This window comes from Tamandua tetradactyla, chromosome 3, assembly GCF_023851605.1.
Source record: "Tamandua tetradactyla isolate mTamTet1 chromosome 3, mTamTet1.pri, whole genome shotgun sequence".
Taxonomy (NCBI): Eukaryota; Metazoa; Chordata; class Mammalia; order Pilosa; family Myrmecophagidae; genus Tamandua; species Tamandua tetradactyla.
This window is the reverse complement of record NC_135329.1, coordinates 132081100-132101356: the sequence shown is the minus strand read 5'-3', so window position 1 is coordinate 132101356 and position 20257 is coordinate 132081100. Positions and strand designations below refer to the sequence as shown.

General features: G+C 36.0%; 1 long non-coding RNA gene and 1 pseudogene across 12 annotated transcripts in view; both read left to right on the top strand.

The window, feature by feature from the left end:
• LOC143676794 (nascent polypeptide-associated complex subunit alpha pseudogene) overlaps positions 1 to 12064 on the top strand; it is a 36577-nt pseudogene extending 24513 nt beyond the window's left edge.
• The window catches only part of LOC143677679 (uncharacterized), a 71681-nt gene that overhangs the window by 24675 nt on the left and 26749 nt on the right, over positions 1 to 20257 (top strand). For all 12 annotated transcript variants that reach the window (XR_013172799.1, XR_013172797.1, XR_013172793.1 and 9 more), the window contains exon 2: positions 19502 to 19595. This is a non-coding gene — a long non-coding RNA (uncharacterized LOC143677679). The remainder of the gene's footprint in view (positions 1 to 19501; positions 19596 to 20257) is intronic.

The window sequence follows — 20257 nt, the reverse complement described above, 5'->3', positions numbered from 1 at the left end:
TTCCTCAACATGAGAAAGGGAATATATGAAAAACCCACAGCTAATATCATCCCCAATAGGGAAAAACTGAAAACTTTCTCCCTAAGATCAGGAACAAGACAAGAATGTCCAATATCACCATTGTTATTCAACATTGTGTTGGAAGATCTAGCCAGAGCAATTAAACAAGAAAAAGAAATACAAGGCATCAAAATTGGAAAGGAAGAAGTAAAACTCTCACTGTTTGCAAATGATATTATATGTCAAAACCCCCCAAATATTTACAGCAAAACTACTTGAGCTAATAAATGAGTACAGCAAAGTGGCAGGTTACAAGATCAACACTCAGAAATCTGTAGTGTTTATCTGAGGGAGAAATTAAGAAGAAAATTCCATTTATAATTGCAACCAAAAGAATAAAATATTTTGGAAAAAAATTTAACTAAAGATACGAAAGACTTATACAAAGAAAACTACATGAAATTGCTAAAAGAAATCACAGACACTTAAATGAATGGAAGGGCATACCATTTTCATGTATTGGAAGACTAAATATAGTTAAGATGTCAATTCTACCTCTATTGATTTACAGATTCAATGCAATACCAAATAAAATCCCCAAAACTTACTTTTCAGAAATAGACAACCAATAACCAAATTTATCTAGAAGGGCAGGGTGCTCCGAATAGCTAAAAATATCCTGAGAAAGAAAAATGAAGTTGGAAGTCTCACACTACCTGACTTTAAGGTGTATTACGAAGCTACAGTGGTCAAAACAGCATGGTACTGGCATAAAGATAGATATCCTGACCAATGGAATCAAATAGAGTGTTCAGATATGGATCCTCTCATCTAAGGACAATTGATCTTTGATATGGTAGTCAAGCCAACTCACCTGGGACAGAACAGTCTCTTCAATAAATGGTACCTAGAGAACTGGATATCCACATGTAAAAGAATAAAAGAGGATCCATATCTCACACCTGTTCTGGTTTGCTAGCTGCTGGAATGCAATACCAGAAATGGATGGTTTTTTAAAAGGGGAATTTAACTCAGAAATGGACAGCACAATACTACCTAACTGTAATACAATTATGTTAAAACACTGAATGAAGCTGCATGTGAGAATGATAGAGGGAGGAGGCCTGGGGCACAAATGAAATCAGAAAGATAGATGTTAAAGGTTGAGATGGTATAATCTAGGAATGCCTAGAGTGTATAATAATAGTGATTAAATGTATAAATTTTTAAAAATACTTTTACATGAGGAAGAACAAAGGAATGTCATTATTGCTGGGTGCTGAAAATAGATGGTAATTAATATTTTAAAATGTCACCTTATGTGTGAGACTAAAGCAAAACATGTTTATGTGGTACAAAATTCATATTTTGACAAGTGCATTTCCTAATATAACTTATGTAGATAGTTTGATTTAACACCATAAGTACTTGGAATCTCAGGTAGGACATGAGATTTTGTTGGTTTGTCCAGAGTGATGCCCCGATGAATCCCAGAGTGATTCGATCAGTGAGTGGAAAAGTATTTGCAAAGCCCCCTTCGGGGAATGGTGAGAACAGGGAGAAATTCAACTTCCCTAAGTTGAATTCTTGATATTCTCACAAGCAGTGTGGACAACCAAAGCTATAGGCTGAGCCCCCAGTCTTGGGGTTTGTTCATATGAAACTTAACCCCACAAAGGATAGGTCAAGTCTACTTAAAATTTAGGCCTAAGAGTCACCCCCCAGAGAGCCTCTTTTGTTGCTCAGATGTGGCCTTTCTCTCCAGCCAACACAACAAGCAATCTCACCACCCTCCCCCTGTCTACAAGGGACATGACTACCAGGGGTGTGGACCTTCCTGGCAATGTGGAACAGAAATCCTAGAATGAGCTGAGACTCAGCATCAAGGGATTGAGAAAAACCCTAGAATGAGCTGAGCCTTAGCATCAAGGGATTGAGAAAACCTTCTCAACCAAAATGGGGAAGAGTGAAATGAGACAAAGTGGCAATGGCTGAGAGATTCCAAACAGAGTCGAGAGGTTATCCTGGAGGTTATTCTTATGCATTAAGTAGATATCAGCTTGTTATTCAAGATGTAATGGAAAGGCTGGAGGGAACTGCCTGAAAATGTAGAGCTGTGTTCCAGTAGTCATGCTTCTTGAGGATGACTGAATAATGATATAGCTTTCACAATGTGACTGTGTGATTGTGAAAACCTTGTGTCTGATGCTCCTTTTATCTACCTTGTCAATAGACGAGTAGAACATATGGAATAAAAATAAATAATAGGGGGAACAAATGTTAAAATAAATTTAGTTTGAAATCCTAGTGATCAATGAAAGCGAGGGGTAAGAGGTATGGTACGTATAATTTTTTTTTTCTGTTTTCATTCTATTTCTTTTTCTATTGTTTTTTTCTTTCTTTTTCTGAATTGATACAAATGTTCTAAGAAGTGATGAATATGCAACTAAGTGATGATATTGTGACTTACTGATTATATATGTTGATGTTTTATTTGGTTTGTTAAATTTTTTTTAATTAATAAATAAATTTTAAAAAAGGGGAATTTAATAAGTTGCTAGTTTACAGTTCTAAGGCCAAGAAAATGTCCCAATTACACCAAGTCTATAGAAATGTCCAATCAAAGGCATCCAGGGAATGATACCTTGGTACAAGAAGGCCAATGAAGTTCAAGGTTTCTCTCTCAAGTGGAAGGGCACATGGTGAACACAGAGTTTCTCTCTCATCTGGAAAGGCACATCTCATCTGGAAGGATACATGGCAAACACGGCATCATCTACTAGCTTCCTCTCTCCTGGCTTCCGGTTTCATGAAGCTCCCCCAGGAGGTGTTTCCTTCTTCATCTCCAAAGGTTGCTGGCTCATGGACTCTCTGCTTCATGGTGCTGCAGCATTCTCTGCTCTCCCCAAACCTCTTTATTTCTCTAAAATCTTTCCTCTTTTATAGGCCTCCAATAAACCAATCAAGACCCACCCAAATGGGTGGAGACATGTCGTCACCTAATTCAGCTTAACAACCACTCTTGACTAAATCACATCATCTGGGGGATGATCTGATTACAGTTTCAAACATATAGTATTGAATAGGGATTATTCTACCTTAATGAAATGGGATTGTGATTAAAACATGGCTTTTCTAGGGGGCATATTTCCTTTCAAACCAGCACATTCCACCCTCTGGCCCCTAAAAAAGACATGTTTTTCCCATATACAAAATACATTAATTTCATAATAATATCAGAAGTCCTTAAACCATTTCAGTAGCAATACAAATGAAATACAAAGTTAGAAACAGTGCAAACTCCTATCAAAGTTAGTTACAGGTATGGTCTGTTCTAAGGCAAAGTTCTCTGGCTCTGGACCTTTGAAAACTTATAACAAGTTATTTGCTGCCAACATACAAAGGAGGGCCAGTCATGGGATACATATATGCATTTCCATAGGGAGGAAAGAACACAGGGGTCACTGGACCCATACAGTTTCGAAAGCCCGCATGGCAAAGTCCATTAGATTTCAAAGTCTGGGAATCATTTATTCTCAGGGCTTCTGAAAACGGCAGTCCCACCCTTTCCAAGGGCCTAAGCAGAGGCCTGCCCCTCTTCGAATGCAAGCTTGGGGGACATTGGGGAGAACACCTTTTTCTAGGCTCCACCCTCTCCAAGCATCACTGCTGCACCCAGGTTCTCTGCCATCTCCGGGGCACACGCCTGGTGGCAGCCAGGCTCTCCCCAAAACCCAAGGAATGTGCTTCACCCTCTCCAAGTATCGGAGCTGCACCTGGGCTGTCCGCCATTTCTGGGGCACATGCTCAACCAGAATGTGCTTCACCCTCTCCAAGGCCTGAGGTGGCATGACACTTTCATTGCAAGAGGTGGAAGGCCCACTCTCTGCCCCTGGGGCAAACTCACCCTCTCCGTGGGCTTGGGTGGGTGCACTCTACTGGCCCGAGGCTTCTTGACTTCAGACCTCAGTCTCCATGGTTTGGCCTCTGAAGTTATTTTTCCTCCAATGTGTCTCTTCTCTGAACCCCCCAGTCCAGACTGGCAGCAGCTGTATTTATACAGGTCCCACAGCACTCTCGTTGGCTTTCTATGCAGTAGTCTTGGATTGTGCCCATCAGACATAAGGAGTTTCCACAATTTTTCCTGGATAACTCCATGTCCGATCCTGTCTTTCTCTGAAATGGTTGACTGGTTTCACATTTGTTTAAATCCTCACACAGGGTGTTATTCTCCCTTTCTGGAGGCCCAGAATTTTCCAGGACCTCAATTTCTGGTTTATTTTTACTCAAGAGTTCGGTTTTCAGCTTATCTCTCTCCTGTCGCATTTTACTATAAGCTATGAGGAGAAACCAGGTAGCACTTTCCACATTTAATTTGGAAATCTCTTCTGCTAAATATCCAAGTTCATGGCTTTTAAAATCAGCCTTCCAGCCAAAGCCACTAGTCAATTTTGCCATATTATCTGCTATTTTAAAACAAGGATCGCCTTCCTTCCAGTCTGCAATAACACACTCCTCATTTCTGTCTAGAACCTAGTCAGAGGTATCTTTAGAGTTCACATTTCTATCAACAGTCCCTTCAAAACATTCTAGGCCTTCTCTATCAAGCTTCTCACTACTCTTCCAGAATCTTTCCCTTATCCATTTAAAAAGCGATTCCAACATGTTTGGTATTTGCAAACCACAGCAACAGCAACCCACTCTCCGGTACCAAAATCTGTTCTGATTTGCTAGCTGCCAGAATGCAATATACCAGAAATGGAATGGCTTTTAAAAAGGGGAATTTGATAAGTTGCTAGTTTACAGTTCTAAGGCCAAGAAAATGTCCCAATTACAACAAGTCTATAGAAATGTCCAATCAAAGGCATCCAGGGAAAGATACTTTGGTACAAGAAGCCAATGAAGTTCCAGGTTTCTCTCTCAAGTGGAAGGGCACATGGTGAGCACAGTCAGAGTTTCTATCTCATCTGGAAGGACACATGGGGAACACAGCATCATCTGCTAGCTTCTTCTCTCTTGGCTTCCGGTTTCATGAAGCCCCCCAGGAGGCGTTTTCCTTCTTCATCTCCAAGGGTTGCTGGCTCATGGACTCTCTGCTTCGTGGTGCTGCAGCATTCTCTGCTCTCTCCGAATCTTTTTCTTTCTCCAAAATGTTTCCTCTTTTATAGGACTCCAATAAACCAATCAAGACCCACCCAAATGTGTGGAGACATGTCGTCACCTAATCCAGCTTAACAACCACTCTTAACTAAATCACATCATCCAAGGAGATGATCTGATTACACTTTCAAACATACAGTATTGAATAGGGATTATTATACCTTTATGAAATGGGATTTTGATTAAAACATGGCTTTTCTAGGGGGCATACTTCCTTTCAAACCAGCACACACCCTATACAAAAATTAACTCAAAATAGATCAAAGACCTAACCATTAGATCTAAGACCATAAAACTTTTAGAAGAAAATGTAGGGAAATATCTTATAAATCTTATAATAGGAGGTGGTTTCCTAGACCTTACATCCAAAGCATGAGCATTGAAGAAAGAAAGAAATGGGAATTCCTCAAAATTGAACACTTCTGTGCATCAAAGAACTTCATCAAGATAGTAAAAAGAGGGTGGGCCACGGTGGCTCAGCAGGCAAGAATGCTTGCCTGTCATGCCAGAGGACTCGGGTTCGATTCCTGGTGCCTGCCCATGTCAAAAAAAAAAAAAAAGAAAAAGAAAGTAAAAAGACAGCCTACACAATGGGAGATAATATTTGGAAATGATACATCAGATAAAGGTCTAGTATCCAGAATATAGAAAGAGATTGTTCAACTCAACAACAAAAAGATAGACAACCCAGTTACAAAATGGGCAAAAGACATGAACGGACATTTCTCAGAAGAGGAAATAAAAATGGCCAAAAGGCACATGAAAAGATGCTCAACTTCCCTTGTATTAGGGAAATGCAAATCAGAACCGGAATATATTTCATCTCACACTCATCAGAATGGCCGTTATCAATAAAACAGAAAATGACACATGCTGTGGCATATATATATGATGGAATATTATGCAGCTGTAAGACAGAATAAAGTTATGAAGTACGTAAAACATGGATGGACTTTTAGGACATTATGCTGAGTGAGATTTGCCAGAAACAAAAGGACAAATACTGTATGGTCTCACTGATATGAACTGACATTAGTGAATGAACTTGGAGAATTTCAGTTGGTAACAGAGACCATCAGGAGATAGAAATAGGGTAGATATTGGGTAATTCGAGCTGAAGGGATACAGATTGTGCAACAGGACTGAATGTAAAAATTCAGAAATGAATAGCACAATACTACCTAACTGTAATACAATAATATTAGAACACTGAATGAAGCTGAATGTGAGAATGATAAAGGGAGGAGGCCTGGGGAACAAATGAAATCAGAAGGAAAGATAGACAATAAAGACTGAGATGGTATAATCTAGGAATGCCTAGAGTGTATAATGATAGTGACTAAATGTACAAATTTAAAAATGTTTTTGCATGAGGGAGAACAAAGGAATGTCAATACTGCAGGGTGTTGAAAATAGATGGTAACTAATATTTTAAAACTTTAACTTATGTTTGAGATTAAAGCAAAAAAATATTTATTTGGTATAAAATTTATATTTTCCCTGGTGCATTTCCTAATATAACTTATGTGGACAGCTTAATTGAACACCATAAGTTATGGAACCTTGAGTAGGGCATGAGATTTTGTTGATTTGTCCAGAGTGATGCCCCAATAAATCCCAGAGTGATTTGAACAGTGAATAAAAAAGTATTTGCAAAGTCCCCTTTGGTAATGGCGAGACAGGGGAAAAATTCCACTTCCCCAAGTGGAGAATTCCTGATATTCTTACAAGCAGTGGGGACAATCAAAGCAATAAGCTGAGCCCTCAATCTTGGGGTTTGTTCATATGAAATTTAACCCCACAAAAGATAGGCTAAGCCTACTTAAAATTAGGCCCAAGAGTCACCCCCAGAGAACCTCTTCTGTCGCTCAGTTGTGGCCTCTCTCTCTCAGCCAACACAACAAGCAAACTCACTGCCTTCCCCCTCTCTATGAAGGATATGACTCACAGGGGTGTGGACCTTCCTGGCAACATGGGACAGAAATCCTAGAATGAGCTGGGACTGAGCATCAAGGGATTGAGAAAACCTTCTCGACCAAAAAGAGGAAGAGCAAAATGAGACAAAATTAAGTGTCAATGGTTGAGAGATTCCAAATGGAGTTGAGAGGTTATCCTGGAGGTTATTCTTATGCATTATACTAATATCAGCTTTTTAGTTAAGGTGTAATGGAGAGGCTGGAGGGAACTGTCTGAAAATGTACAGCTGTGTTCCAGTAGCCATGTTTCTTTAAGATGATTGTATAATGATAGAGTTCGCAATGTGACTGTGTGATTGTGAAAACTTTGTGTCTGATGCTTCTTTTTTCTACCTTATCAACAAATGAGTAAAACATATGGATTAAAAATAAATAAATAATGGGGGGAACAAATGTTAAAATAAATTTAGTAGATAAAAATGCTGGTAATCAGTGAGGGTGGGTATGGTATGTTCGAATTTTTTTCTTTTTTCTTTTTATTTCTTTTTCTGGATTGATGCAAATGTTCTGAGAGGTGATCGTGGTGATGAATATACAACTATGTGATGATAATGTGAGTTGTTGTTTATATACCAGGAATGGAATGATCATATGGTAAGAATGTTTGTGTTTATATGTTGCTATGTTTAAATAAATAAATAAATAAGAGAGACCTCATTTCCATTTTGGAGGATTAACCTCCGACATATTTTCCCTGGTCATGCTAAAAACTACCCCCCTTCTTTGTAATATTCCACTCCTGACACATATACATCAATGCTTTGAATGTATTCCTCTCTGCTCACAACTATACAGTCATGAAGCTCATCGAATTCTCCATCTTTTTCATTTGTGTACTTCATAAAATCCCATATTCTTTTCTAATAAGCCTGTACAAGGAAGTAATCTCTTCCTATTTTGGGCTTTGTGTAGGCCCCTTTTAGGGTCTTATATCTAAGTTTTATTATCACATTTTAAGAGAAAGAAAAAGCAACAGTAATTATTGTTTTAATAATAGAACACATGAATAAAGATGAGAATAGTTTAGTTTTTTTAACTTAGAAAATAAAACTGAGGGATGAATCCAAGTAAATGCTAATTATTTCAGGAAAAATACTGAATATCATGTCCTCTAGCCATAGAAGACAAAGAATGATAATTTTGAAGAAGAGCTATATTAACAATAAATAAAGACAACCTTATCAACTGTAAGGATAGAATAGTTTAAAAGATTTTTATATTTCAGATAAGGTATACAGGAGGGCTGAGTATCCAATATTTTGTGTGATAATATCCTATCTTCCATGTATTACTTAGGAAGATGGTAGGCAAAAGAAGCCAAAGTACTTCCCTATGCTAATTTGAAAGTATTGTGTTTCCCCAAAAAGCCAGGTCCTTTAATCCTGATTCAACATTGTAGGGTGGAAACACTTAATTGAATTATTTCCAGGGAGAGGTGACACTCCCAATTGTGGATGTGACCTTTTCATTAAATGGAGGTGTGACTTTGTCCATTTAAGGTGGGTCTTGATTAGTTTACTGGAATCCTTTAAAAGGGGAAACATTTTGAAGAAACTTCAAATGCAGATGCTTGAAGAACAGTTGCTTCAGAGCTGACAGAGAAATGGATGTTTGGAAATGCTTGGAAAGCTGACAGAGAGAGCAGATGCCTAGACATAAGCAGAGCCCAGCAGATGTCACCATGTGCCTTTCCATGAGAGACTAAGCAAGCCATAACCCAATGTTGCCAGACTCGTGTCCTGGAGGAGCTAAGTGAAGGCCTAAAGATGCTTAGAGAGAAAACTACAGGCACTGGAAGTGGAAGCAATGAACCAGGAACAAGGACCAGCAGACACCAGCCACATGCCTTCTCAGATCAGCCTTCTTTGAGCCACAGTATCTTTCTCTGAATGCCTTAATTTGGACATGTTCTAAAATGATCATGGTGATGAATACACAACTATGTGATGATAAAAAAATTGTTAGGCAGAATACTCAAATATAAGTAGAAAATTGAAGCTCTAATTGTTCAGTATCTCTGGTTTTCTTACCTTTTGTGGACTATTTTAAGTGATTATTTGGAGGCATTTTTCATGTGTATTCCTGCATAAGGTAATTGGCTCCACCAGAGCACTACTGGAGGACCCATAAAGAACTGTTTGTAATGTCAGATTCAAAGAGGTATCAAATTTTCATTTGTTTGTTTCAATATGCAGGATACTGTTGCTTAAATCTTTACTCTCTTCTTAAGAACTGAAGTAAAAAATATTTTTTTCTTAATTTTATAGACTCCTCAAACTGACAGTTCCTATTCTGAGTAAAAATATTAGTGGCTTATTGGTTAGGGATTACATAAAGCTTCTGAACCTTTGTAAAATAAACTTGATCCACTTAGAAACAAGAGAATTAAATGAAAATGTGTTAAGTATCAGAAAAATGTTGTTCCAGCTAAACTTCAAAAGCTTTTTTAGCCTCTAATGAGATAACCTATACAAGATCATCTTTGTTGGATGAAGTTAATTGGATCTATAAAGAGTCTTATTATTAGAGTACAACTTTATTTTTATGACAAACTTATTTTTGTAGATTAGTTCACTATAAACCCTTTCTAATCTTAATTTTAGTTTTGTTACAATTTTCTGATTTTAAAAATAATTATTGTGAATTTAATAAGTTAAGCAATAATCTTAAGCCTTTAAAATGTTAGTAAAATAGATTAGTTTCCTAAGAATTTAGGTGAAAACAAACTCATTCATGGAGAGGAGTTAATACTAAATCACAAAATGACAGGACTTTATTACAGATAGATGATAATATTTTAAATAAGTCTCAGCCTTTGAATGAAAAGGTTTAAAATGGAAAATTCTGAGGTTACAAATGATGTGATTAAAGATTAAATAAAGACATTATTTTCCCTTATTGAATGATCATTTTTCATTCTACATTTCAAAACACCATTGGGTCCTTAGTACCTAACAAGAACAACTGAGCTATTAATTTTTCTGACCAAAAATATTTAGAGATAATATTCACATACAACAAAACATCAAATAATTTTTTTTTTTCATGAAGTAACAATGAGACTAGTATGCAAAAAGGACTTGGTGGAAAGCCCTTGGTCTTGAGGCTTGCTCTTGTGAAGCTTATGTGTGTGGCGGAGAAGCTTAGCCTCCCTAGAAGTAAGCCCAGGAGTCACCTCTGGCGGACTTCTTTTGTTGCTCAGATGTGGCCTCTCTCACTCTGAGCCCAGCTCTGCAGGTGAAACCGTTGCCCGTTCTCCTGTGTAGGACATGACATCCGGAGATGGAGGTCTCCCTGGCAGCGTGGCAGATGGCTCCCAGGGATGGGCCTGGCCCAGCACCATAGGATCAACAGTGCCATCCTGACAAAAAGGGGGAAAAGAAGTGTAACAAATAAGGTGTCAGTGGCTGAGAGAGTTCAGAGTTAAGAGGCTACACTGGAGTCACTCCTGTTCATGCTTTAGTTAGACATTGCTATCTATCATAACTTGCCAAATCCCAGCCAGGAACATTCCTGCCAATCTAGAGGATACCTAGGGCATTGTATGGGATTCTGCAAAGGTTCCATGCACTAGGGTAATATTCTAAGACCTGCACCTTCCAGATGGGTCCTTGAACCAAGATGTGTCCTGGGATAAAGGGGTGGGGGCCAGCATTTCCAGAGCATCCACTGGTTCCATCCCCCTGTCCCATGTTGTGGACAGCCCCTTCCAATATGCTGGGAAGTGCAGAGGGTTGCGGTAGCCATGGCCCATGTGCCCCTGGAGAGTGTTGGGGGGTGCAAGGGTGGTGATGGAGTTATGCAAGGAGGGTCGGGTTTGACAGATGAGTGTGAGTGCCGAATCATTATGTTGATATTTCTTTGGGCCTCTAGTGCCTTGGAGCAGCTAGAAATAAAAACCTTGAATTGTGGAGTTGTGGCCCATGCTGAACTCTAGAATCTGTTCTACAAATAACTGTTGCAGTGTGGTTTGAAATTTATTGCTTTTATGTATATATGTTATTTAAAGAGAAGGAGGTAAAAAAAATTTTAATTAAAAATAAAAAAATTTTAAAAAATAAAGAGGAGGAACATAACAGGAAGATAAGATTTAACAAATAAGAATGACTGCTGATCATTATATTGATATTTCTGTTGGTCTCCGGTGTCTTGGATCAGCTAGAAGAAAAAACGAAAAATTGTGGAACTGTAACCCATACCAAATTTTAAAATCTATTCTACAACTACTTGTTAAAATGTAGTTGAAAATTAAAAAAAAAAAAGATGCGCCATCTTGGTTCCACGTTCACGAAATGAAGCCATAGAAACCTTCCCTGCTATAGAGCAGGAATTGCCACAGCCCAGGCTGAGACAGGGTCTAGAACAGAATCTGACAGTGATGAATCAGTACCAGAGCTGGCGGAACAGGATTCTACACAAGCAACCACACAACAGGCTCAACTGGCAGCAGCAGCTGAAATTGATGAAGAGCCAGTCAGTAAAGCAAAACGAGTCGGAGTGAAAAGACGGCACGAAAGGCTGTGTCCAAACTGAGTTTTCGACAGGTTACAGGAGTTCCTAGAGGCACTATTCGGAAATCTAAGAATATCCTTTTTGTCATCACAAAGCCAGATGTCTACAAGAGCCCAGCATCGGATACCTACATAGTTTGGGGGGGAAGCCAAGATCGAGGATTTATCTCAACAAGCACAACTAACAGCTGCTGAGAAATTCAAAGTACAAGGTGAAGCTGTCTGGAACATTCAGGAAAACGGACTCCAGCTGTACAAGAGGAGAGTGAAGAGGAGCAGGTGGATGAAACAGGTGTGGAAGTTAAGGACATGGAATTGGTCATGTCGCAAGCAAATGTGTCGAGAGCTAAGGCAGTCCGAGCCCTGAAGAACAACAGTAATGATAGTGTAAATGCTATTATGGAATTAACACTGTGACCATCTGAAAATGAGGAAATTTTTTTGGTGTTTCAAAAGAGTAACCTGAGCTTGGTTTGAAATTTGTGCTGTTTCTGTCATTAATAAAGTTATGGCTTCTTGTTGGATGAAAAAAAAAATTAAAAATGCTTGGTGAAGCTGTAACACTAACCACGGTGTCTGTGCTATGAAATTGTTTAAATAATATGCTTTGGAAATTTGGATCGAGTTGATGCATTATACTAAATTTCACTAAGTTGTAAAATGTTTCTGATATATTTCAAATTGGTTTGTAGAAATTTAAAAATAATTCTCAAAGAAGCACGTACATAATATATTTCTTTGACAAGTCTATTCAGCTTGTTCTAACCTACATATTTCTAGACTCTAGTATTATAATAAGTAATTAAAAATCAGTCCTGGTGCCTGCCCATGATGGGATATGTTTAAGCCAATAAAAATTCAATAGGCTACTTAGTTACTGAGAAAGAGGGTGTATTTCACTGCTAATTGAATGTTTCATTGACTCTTAACAAAGGATAATGGTGGGGGGTGGGGGTGGCCACAAGAAATCTAGATCAAATTATGCTGCTAATTTTGTGACTTTAAGTCATTTAACTGCCCTGGGTCTCAGTGTGCAGTCCTAGAGAGTGGTTTTCAACTTTGTCCTCTTTCTCCTATTCTTATTCTAGCAATGAACCCTTTGTCAAATGGAATCTTACATGGAGCACCATTATATACAATGGATAAATGCAGAACTGCTCTTTTGAGGTGTTGAGTGGGAAAACCTGGGGCCCTCTGCAGATTTGTTTGTTATTTTTTGTTGCATAAAAGTATCAAAAAACATTTGATGGCTTTGCTTCTGCCTCTCAGTTGGATTTCACATCATAAAATGTTGAAAGCACCCTACTCTTCCTTCTTCAAAGACTCTTACATTTAAATCCTTGACCCATGTGGATTTTATTTTGGTGTAAGATGTGACAGGACTCCAAATTTGTGTTTTCCAAGATGACTACCTGGTTGTTCCTCCATCATTTATTAAGTAATTTGACTTTATCCTACTGATTTCAAATGTCATCCTTATCATGTAGCAAATTTTTACACATCATCCAATCTATTCCTAGTTTCTGATAATCTAGTTCTGATGCTTCTGTCTCCCCCAACCCTGTGACTCACCAGTGGCCAAGAATGAATATTTTATTATAATCCTTTTTATTGTAGAACAATTATCAGTTACATATACTAATTGTTAACCTTTTATATAACTTTGCATGCCACATTTACTATTCTCTAATGCCAACTGGGTAAAAGATATTGTCATTTATCACAATAGTGACCAAATAAGATTTATTTAAAATATTTGCATAGTGGTTAAGAACAGTAACTCAGGAACCAGTGCAGGACAATTATAGCACTTATTCAATAGGGTTGTTGTGAGAATCAAATGATAATAATTGTAAAATACTTAGTAAACTCTATATAAGTGTTAGTTATTAATATTATTATACTGATTGCATATAATCTATAAATCAATTCATTTAAACCATGACCAATAACAGAATCAGCCTGGAGGTATTGTTATAAAACATTTGGGAGCCCTCAGATGAGTGAGCTCCAGGATCTTACCCTTTACTTCATCCATGTGTGACTGTAAGGCAGTTCACACTAGGCTTTCATAGATTAACAAATGACCTTAATGATAAAGAAAAGATAGTAAAATGGATTTGGTGTCAGAAATGAAAAAAAAGGATAATAATTATAAAATTATAAATAAACATTTTTTTAACTGTAAAGTTTTAGTAAATGCCAAGTACTATTACTATTATGATGTTCAACAATCTTAAATTCTTTGTAGAAAAAGGCAGGCTATAATTAAATAGTTCTACCATTTTGTTTTCTATAATTTTTTTTTTTGCTCCTTTTTTCTCCTTTCCTGTCTTCTATTAGATTATTTTTTTCTTTCTCTTTTCTTTTCTATCTATTGGTTTGGAAGTTATATATTTTATCTTTTGTTTTTAGTTGTTATCCTTACATTTTTAAATGAATATTTAACTTATCAATGTCTAAATTTAATCAATATTTCTCCCACTCCTCTGAACCAAGCATCTTAAAATGCTTGAATGCCAATAAACTCCTCTGCCATTCTCCATATTATTATTGTGCAATTTCATCTTGCTTTCCAATCTTCATAATCAATTATCATTTTAGTTTTATTTTTTTACAGTTAATGTTAGTTTTAACCATGTAAATACTGATTTCTTGCTTTATTGCTTCTTGCATCTAGGCTTTATTGCCTTCTTATTGACATACATCCTTTATTACTGTTTTCAGTGAAGTTCTGTGAATGGAAACTCTCTTTGACTTTGATTGAAAAATGTCTTTATTTTACTTTCAATGTCAAACGACAAGTTAACTAGCTATTAAATTCTAGTTCATTGGTTATTTTAACTGAGAATACTAAAATAATTATTCCACTGTTCTCAGTCATTTCTTCTTGCATCTTTGGTGGAAACTTTTTGTTGTTCTAGTTTTGCTTTGTTTTTGTTGTTTTCTTTTTACTTTTTTAAGTCTCTCTCTTTGAATTTAATCTATGTAGTTTCATTTTTGGTGTACCTAGTAATTAATCATTTTAATTTAATCTCCTCATCTTAGTGCCCTTCTTCAAATTAAAAACTCAAGTCTTCCATCAATTCCAAAACATTCTTAACTATTTCCTTTTCTTTGCCTTTCCACACTTAACCATAGCCTTTCATCTGGAACGCCTATTAGATGTATACTGTACGTTCTCATTTATTCTTTTCTCACTATAGTGATTAAAGAACATGAAAATCCATGCACTTAGTTTATAAGAGGTAGAAAAAGGCTATGGATTTTGAATTATATCTATGTTCTGCTGAAAACAAACTATAATATAATATTTATTTACTGGATTTATTGTAGCGTATAAGAATTAAGGATCCTTCCTACAACTCAACAACAAAAAGACAAACAACTCAATTAAATAAGCAAAGGACTTGACTAGACATTTCTCCAAAGAAGATAAATGAATGGCTACTAAGAACATGGAAAGATGCTTAAATCATTAGTCATTAGGGAAATGTGAATCAAAACTACAATGAGATACCACCTCATGCCCAGTATAATGTATATATATTTTTCTTATCTTTTTGTTGTTGTTCTGGATATTATTTTTTAATGGAATACAAAAAATGCTGATGAAGATGCAAAGAAATAGAAAACCTTAGTATGTTGTTGGTGGGAATGTAAACTGGTGTGGCTGTTGTAGAAAATAGTTTGACAGTCCCTCAAAAAGTTAAACTTTAGAACTACCATATGACCCAGCAATTGTACTTCTAGGTGTGTACCCAAACTAATTGAAAGCAGGGACTTGTACAGATATTTGTACACCAATATTCATAGCATTGTACATAGCTATGCCAAATACCAAAAGGTAGAAGCAGACCAAATGTTCATCAGCAGATGATCGCATAGTAAAATGTGGTATATACATACAATGGAATATTACTCTACCTTAAAAGGAAATGAAGTTCTGATGGATGCTACAATATAGATCATGCTGAGTGAAATAGGTCATATAAAAAAGGGACAGATATGGTGTGACTACACATATGAAATAGCTAGAATATTCAAATTCATAGAATCAGAAAGTGGAGTACAGGCTACCAGGGGTGGGGGTGGGGGGTGGTACATTAATGCCCAATGGATATAAGGTTTCTGTTGGAGGATACTGGAATATTCTAGTAATAGATGGTAGTGAAGGTAATGCAACATCGTGACAGTGACAGATCCCACTAAACAGTATGCCTGTGAGTGGTTGAGATGGGAGGGTTTATGTTGTACATATTTATTTCCAGTAATGAAGAAAAGAGAGAGTGACTAAAGAGACAATGGCAATTAAATGTAATACATAATCCTGGACTGGATTTAATAATGGAGGAGAAAAGGTCCAAAAGGAAATTATTTAGGCATATGAAAAAATTTGAATACAAACTATAAGATATATATCTATGTTAAATGTCTTGAACTTGATTAGTTGCATAAGCAAATATCCTTGTTCTTAGGAAATGTACATGCAAGTATTAAATATTCAAGGAGCATAATGTATATATAATAGGATTCTGCAGGGAAAAAGAACTGACAGGCTATATATATGTTAAATATGTTATATATATTATATATATATAATATATATATTGTGAGATTTATTATAGAAATTGTCTCATGATTGTGGGGATGGGTAAATCTAAATTCCATAGAGCAGACCTCAAGTTGGCAACATCAAAGAAGTAGAGATGGAAATTCTTCCTTCTGACTGCTAAATCATCAGTTCTCCCCTTAGGGCCTTCAACTATTGGGATGAGACTTCTCTTGTTGTGGAAGGCAATCTCTTTAGTTGATTTTAGATATAATTAGCCACAAATGTAATCAACTGACTAATGATATAAATCCAGGAAATATTCTCACAGTAACAATCAGGTTTTATCAAACAACTGGACACCATAACCTAGCCAATTTGACACATGAACTTAACCATCATAGCACATAACCTACTCTCAAATGCTTAGAAAAGAGCTAAATAGAGATAGGTACAGAGGTAGATAGTTGGTAGATAGACTGATAGAACAAATGAGCAAAATGATAAAAACTGGTGGATCAGTGGATCTGGGTGGGGGCTATGTTAAGGCTCTCTGCATGCGTTTTATATTATTTTTGCAGCTGTTCTGTAAGTTTGAAATTATTTCAAAGTAGTTAAAAAATAAAGGAACAGTTTTATTTTGAAATTATTTCAAAATAAAAAGTTAAAAAAGGAACAATTTATAAAACATTTATATAGAAATTATTTTTCTTATTTTCCTTTGACATATTTCTAAGACTAAGATCATTTTCAAGTAGGATAACTCGCTTTAAAGAGTTTTAAGAAATATATGTTATTGATACAGAAATTCTAGTACCATGCTTTAGGAAGTTCTGAATAACATGGATTAGTTTTCAGATGTTGGAGGTAAAGCTAAATAATTAAATCCTTATGGAATTTTTTTTCCTGAAGACTTCTTCATACCTATGAATCAAATTTAAAATGTTATTACTTACTTTTTTCTTAATTATCAAAAGAAAAAGAAACAAAAAACTCCACAAGCATATGTTGAGTACTGAGGGTACATAGGGAAGCATAAAAACTATTTTAGGAAATACTTTAGAAGGATTTTACTTCAAGGTTTCTGGTCAAATATATAGCTGGAAGTAATTGATCCTTTAGCTTTTTCTCCTCCCTTGGAAAGAATAACAAATCACTGTGCATTAAGATTGGGTTGGCTTAATGGCAAAACAACGTGGAAAATCAGTTACTTTTATGATTGTTTTGCAAGAAAATACTGTGGTTCCTACTGCCTGTCATATAAAATAAATCTTTGAGAGTTGATCTTTACGTAACTGTAATATCATTCTTGCCTTAATTCTTTTCACTGTTTATCCTTTTTTATATGTTTATTGACAAAACATAACAACATACAAACACTAACATTCTTAACATATGAACTTTCCATATGATCATTCCATTCTTGGTATATAATCAATAACTCACAATATCATCACATAGTTGTATATTCATCACCATGATCATTTCTTAGAACATTTGCATCACTCTGGAAAAAGAAATAAAAAGAAAAACTCATACATACCATACCTCTTACCCCTCCCTCTCATTGACCGCTAGTATTTCCATCTACCCAATATATTTCAATCTACTCAATTTATCTTAACATGTGTTCCCCCTATTATATATTTATTTTTAATTCATGTTTTACTCATCTCTGCATACGATAGATAAAATGAGCATCAGATACAAGTTTTTCACAATTACACTTTACTGTTTATCTTGCTTCTGCATTGATACTGCATGTCAATTTCAGTTTTATGCCCTCTCATTCACATGCCTTCTTACTCCCTCGTTATATCACTCTCTTCTAGATCATACTCAAAATTTCTTCAATCCTTCCATATCTAAGCATGCCCCATCTAAAATATTTTCATTCAAAATTTGTTCAGTTTTTACTGTGGGCTAGCCTTAAGCAAGGGAGCTAAAGCTTATTGACTACCTACCATTAACCAAGTAATATCATATATGGCTTCACATAATTAACATAATACATTCTTTTTAGAAGAGAAGGTTGGGGTTCACAGAGTTTGATACCTTGAAAACAGTCTCAAAACTAACGATTGGCAGCAGTGAGATTCAGTCTCAAAACTAAAGATTGGCAGCAGTGAGATTCAGTCTCAGAATTTAGATTCTCTCCAAACCCTATTTCCTCTCCATCTCATATAATGCTTCCTAATCCAAAGCGGTGGATGATTCAAAAATAATTCCTATTTACCTTTGGAAAAAAATTATATTTACATTTTAATGTAGCAGTATCAGAAATTATAGAAGCATATGCCAAACAAATAACAAGTATATAGTATGCATTTTTAATAAAGATGTTATCTCTTAGGTTGGTGCAAAGCCTACGACTTTCTTTTCTTCAGCTTTAATTGCACAGTTGTCATAGGTTTGGAATGCCCTTTAAATGATTTTCACTGCTAAATGTTTTCTGCTGTAATTAATATCTTATAATTTCCACTACATTTTGTTAGAGTATAAGCAGAGACCATGTTTTAATCTTTCAATCTTATTAATTCTCCACAACTTTTCTAGTAGCACAAAGTAGTCATTCAGTAAATATTTTTTGGTTAACGTAATTAATCAGAAAACCCAATTTTTCTCATGACTGCCTGATTTTTGAATGTGTGGTCATGGCATTCTGCATCAGAGAAGAAAGAATTCCATTCCATATTAATACAAAAAGAAAATGACTTTGAGTGTAAGAAAACCATCCCCCATAAATTGTATGTATATAGTACGTAATGTATCTACAATCAATATTCAATGAAGTATTTTTTCTTGAGCTGAATTTGTGTTGACTTCCATTTTAAAACCTCCCTTATCTTTACTGTTTATGTGGCGGTATCTTTATCATCTTCAGCTTCTTTCTCACTTTGTGGTGTTCATTAGCCTAAATTTTTTTGAACTTGAAGAAATAACTTTCACTTTAATATGTGCAATTTAAAACAGCAATTTTTAAAAATCTTTAGCAAAAATTAAAAACTGGTTGTAGCCAATTCCACATTGCCCTACTCAAAAGACAAAACAATTACCCTAAACCTATCGCTTCCTGCCACTAGATGGCGCCTACGTCTAAGTAACACAATCTCTATTCTTAAACTATTTGGGAAAAAACCTCATCTTCCTTTGAGGTAAATTCAGCTAGTGAATTTTCCTGATAGGTGAAATTTATCTTTTTGAGAATTAAATAATTGTAAATTCTTAAAGGATTGTTAATTCTAAACTATCTGGATTAAAATCTTTCTAAACTGGGTTGTTTTTTTTCCTTTTTAAAACAGAGCATACAGTCCAGGGTACAGGGGAAAACTGCTACTGCATGCTATGAGCTATGTTCAAAAAGAAACCATCAACACTACTACAGCAACAGCAGAGGTAAATCATGGGGTGAGGGACAAGAGTTAAGAGGAGGTTTAGATCTCCTATTTGGTGATGATGTGTTTATTTGTTTTCTGTCTCTTGGGAACAATGAAATTATCTAAAACTGAGAATGTTGATGGACTGTGGACTTTGGGCCTTCTACATGATGCCCGATGAATGCAGGTGGCTGAAGGATGCACTGATGTAGAAGTAGATTGGCGAATGATGGTGTATACTTATGAACGAAGGTTGTGCTGCTACAAAAAGGAACATTGTCGTGAGGCATGCAATGATGTGAATGACCCTATGGGACATCTGGTGAGACAAAATAAGCCAGAAACAAAAAAGCAACAATGGGATGGTCACCTTAGAAAATGCTGATAAGAAAACAGGGGTCTAAATTGTAAGCTTTTAGAGCAGACACATTAAATCCGGAGTGGTGATTATTATTTCTGGATTTTAAGGGACTGTTTTATATATATAACCTAATATTTAGAGATAAGAATGAAGCCAAAAGGTTGGGGTTAAAGTAATTCAGAACATAGAGGTAAGGAAGACAGTGTTTATATTTTTGAACCACACATACTCTTTAAGACCAATGGAGGAAAGGTTTAGTTGATCTGGAACTGAAATTTTCCGTAGTGCATAATCTAATTCAACCTATCTCTATAGCTCAT